Consider the following 3,919-nt stretch of genomic DNA (forward strand, 5'->3'; position numbering starts at 1 on the left):
TGCTAAACACTGACCCAAGAATAGCCACAAGGCAGGGGGGAATCAAACCTCCCAAACAGCACAACTGCCTCAGGCACCTCAGGGGGTGCAGAGAGGGTTTGGACACAAACACCGGAGTGGGGAGCACACAGAGGGTTTGGACAGAAACACCAGAGTGGGGAGCACACAGAGGGTTTACACACAAACACCAGAGTGGGGAGCACAGAGAGGGTTTAGACACAAACACCAGAGTGGGGAGCACAGAGAGGGTTTAGACACAAACACCAGTTCTGCTGAAGGCAGCCAGAAAGCAGCAGGCACTCCATGGCTACCTGTGCTCCATCAGAACTAGGAATTAATGCTTCCCCCTTTAGAACACTGGCACTTGCTCCCAGCTGTGGTGCCCAAGGGCAGCTTGTTCCTTTCTCCCAGCCTGGCCAGCTCAGATGGCTCCTCCAGAGGCAGCAGTAGGGCAGGATGAGCCTCCCCAGACACCTCAGCAGCTGGGGCTGGGCAAAGGCTCTGGGGACAGAAAAGCTTGGGGTATGGTGCTTGTGGCTTCAGGACACCAATTCACTTCTTATTCAAAATGCCATTTTTATCTACACCCCAACAACCTGCTCTCCCAGCCAAAGAAATGTTTAGAGGTGAGCAACAATCAGATTTGCTGAGGAAAGGAGGAGAATGGTAAATACACCCAACCCCCGCTCGCCCCGAGGTGGTTTCACCTGACTAGACAACAATGAAAACGAATCTTCTCACCCAGGGAAGGAGGGGGTGGACGCAGAGAGGCAGGAACACAATAAAATAGAACCTGTGGGTGCCAAATGCAGGTTAGAGGAAGCCATGAGCTGTGGGAACCAACAGCTCCAGCTTCCCCCCGTGCCTTGTGCTCCTGAGCTGATCCCAGCTTTTCTCAAGTGACCCCACTGCATCAGGGACTGGATCAAGCTCATGATGAAATCAAAGCACCAACAAACTTCTATCAAATCACAATTTCCAAAAAGGAACAGGACAGTAGGGCTTGGTGAGAGCACAGGGATTTCTGCCACTCCAGCTCTCCCAGAAAGCACTGCCTGTGCTCAGAGCAAGCCAGGCTTTGCAGGAGGCTTAAGAAACAAGATGAAGGTGACTGGAGATAGTTGAGAGAGGGACAGAGCAAGACTGGAGCCTCAGAGAGAAGGGACAGAGCAGCCACAAGAGGAAAGGAAGCAACGTGAGCCAAAATAAACAGGCAAAAGGCACAGGTAAAGCAAAAACAAAACAAACCAAAAAAAAGCAATCAAGCCAGAGATTTCAAGGGAATTATTTAATGGTGATCAAATTGCAACACAATACAAGAGAACAGACAGTGTTAGCATGGATCTAGTCACACACACTGCAGGTGGAGGGGCAGCGAGGACAGGCTGCAGGGATCCCTCCCAGAGCAGTCACTCACACAGGGCTTGGTGTCCTCACCTCCCCAGAGCTGCACAGCAGGATCTGTCCTGCTTTGAACCTTCCACACACCCTCAATGCTCCTGTCCCTGTGCATTCCCTGTAGGAAACCACATTTGCCAAACCCCAGCAACTGAGATCTGCAGCTTTTGCTCCAAGCCTACCCAAAGAGCCAGGGGGTGGAAGGAAGCAGGAACTGTGGGGATGGAACTCCATTGCAGCTGTAGGAGAGGGGAGGAGGCTTCCCTGATGCTGCAAGGATGAGAAGACTTTTCTGAGGTTCTGTATTTAATGGGGGCAGCCTTCCTGCCACTCAGATACACCTCCAGGCTTCTTTTCTCTAGGGGGTGACTTCCAAGCTCTGCCTGGATGCACTGGCATGCCTGGAGCCTTAGCCAAGGGCTCCTCCACCTGGAATGGGAGTGCTGAGCACATTCTGAGGTGGTTTGTTGGCCTGGCTCTTCAGAGCAAGGTGACATATTCACTACATTCACTACTGGGAGCAGTTTCTCCACCTCCTACACCCCTGGGGCTCCTGCCTTGCTCCCCAACAAAGAGCTGCTCAGCACAAAGAAATGTCCCTGTCACTGTGCACAGCTTCCCTCAGGATCCTCATCTTCTCCTGCACATCAGAACTGGCAAAAAGAGCAGCTCCAGAGATGTTTTGCTGCTGAAGATGACCAAGACTGTAAAAACCAGAGCCAGGCACTGCTGTCATCCCTAACAACAGGGAAGACCAGACCTTCAGAGCATGGACAGGGAACAGTCTGCTACACCCTATAAGGACACAGGATCACATCCAACTTAGCCCTGTGCTTTTCCCACATCATCTGATGGATGCAGACTGAACAGAAGAGTCTGAGGACACTTTGGGATGCAGCTTAGTTGGAAGCATTGGGATAACATGGTAATAACTGAATTAAAAAATCTCTTGCCTTGCCCAAAAGCTGTGACAGAAATGTAGCAGCACATCCACCACAGGACAAGCTGGGTATTTCAAGCAGAGCAATCAGGTCTCCAGCACTTCCCAGGATCAGCTCCATCCCACTCTGCAGGTCCTTGGAGGTTGGGAATGTTGAAGCCAGTTCTGCACACTGACAAGTGGCTGCTCAGTGCTGAGCCAAGAGAGGTTCCAGAACACAGGGATCACATTCCTCCTCTGGGTCACTCTGAGCAGTGGACAGGCACTGATGAGCACAAGGAATGCATCCAGGCACGGTGTTCCAGCTTTGCTGCCAGACCTGGGGGGTTCTAAGCAGCCCAGCACTATCTTTAAATAAAACACACATAGCGCATGACAGGGAAAAAGGGATTTGCATGAACAATCTACAGCCACAGAAGGCCCAACACAAAGAAAGCCAAGCAAAGGGAATCAGGCAACTTAAATTACTAAATCAAGGTAAAAAACTGCACAGGGATGGAAAAGGTTGATGACATGACAAGCTCGGGATTCCTGGAAAGGCAGTGACCAGAGCCCCTGGCTCATGTGCTGTTTGACATTGCAACAAACTCAATGCAAAGGAGCAAGATTCTAGTCCCAAAAATAGCTAAGCTGGGTCAGGCTTTCAGTTAAATGCTAAAGGCTCCTCCATTGAGCTCACAATACAATCCTCAACAACAAATGGCCAACCCACAGGAGGCACACAGAGCACATCCTCCCATCTCAAACACCACCAGAGCTGCTTTCAGTGCACCACAGCTGTGACCATGCCATCAGCAAAAAGGTCAGAACTGTTCTAACACCTCACTGCAAAGGAGTTCATCCCAACATGAGCAGATGTGTTAATGCAACCTCAAGCTGAAGCTGTTACAGGTTCAGGATTGTTTCAGGGCACGTGTGGCTTGTTCATGTCCTGTCACCTCATGTTCATGGCTCCTGGCCCACCAAAAGAGAAACCATCCTCCTCCTCAGCTCCCTCAGCTGTCACTGCTGCCTCCTCTCTGTCTCCACTCCCATACGGTCTCTGATCTCTCCCTATCTCTGCCAACTTCCAAAGGCAGCCAGATCTGCCACACAAATCATTCCTGGGTGGCTCAGTAGCAAAGCAGTTCAAGAGAATCCCCCCAGACTGTTCACAGTCAGTGCAGCCCCTTCCCTGCACTTCTCAGTGACCCAAGAAAAATCACAGGAGGGCAGCTCCACCATGGCCAAGGTGAATTGGGGAGTGCAGGAGAGGCAAGTCCATGGAGCCAGGCTGGCACAAACCCCAGCCACACCAGCTTACACTGCAGTTCGGATGCCACAGGTGTTATCCAGGGCCACAGGCTGCTTCCCAGAGATCCAGACACCAACACCCTGTGGATAACACAAGTTCCAGGTGACCCAGGCCGAGTTTGCAGCCCTGCACACAATCTCTCCCCTTCCCCTGTGAGCCCACAGTGTCCCTCAGGCAGGACAGTGGCCACGAGCTCCCTTCCTTCTCCAGAGCAGCAGAGGGACACAGCTCCCTGCAGGAGGGCTCGCACCTGCCCAGCACCAGAGACATGAGACAAGAGGAACAGA

This window comes from Ammospiza caudacuta, chromosome 16, assembly GCF_027887145.1.
Source record: "Ammospiza caudacuta isolate bAmmCau1 chromosome 16, bAmmCau1.pri, whole genome shotgun sequence".
In the NCBI taxonomy this organism is placed as follows: domain Eukaryota; kingdom Metazoa; phylum Chordata; class Aves; order Passeriformes; family Passerellidae; genus Ammospiza; species Ammospiza caudacuta.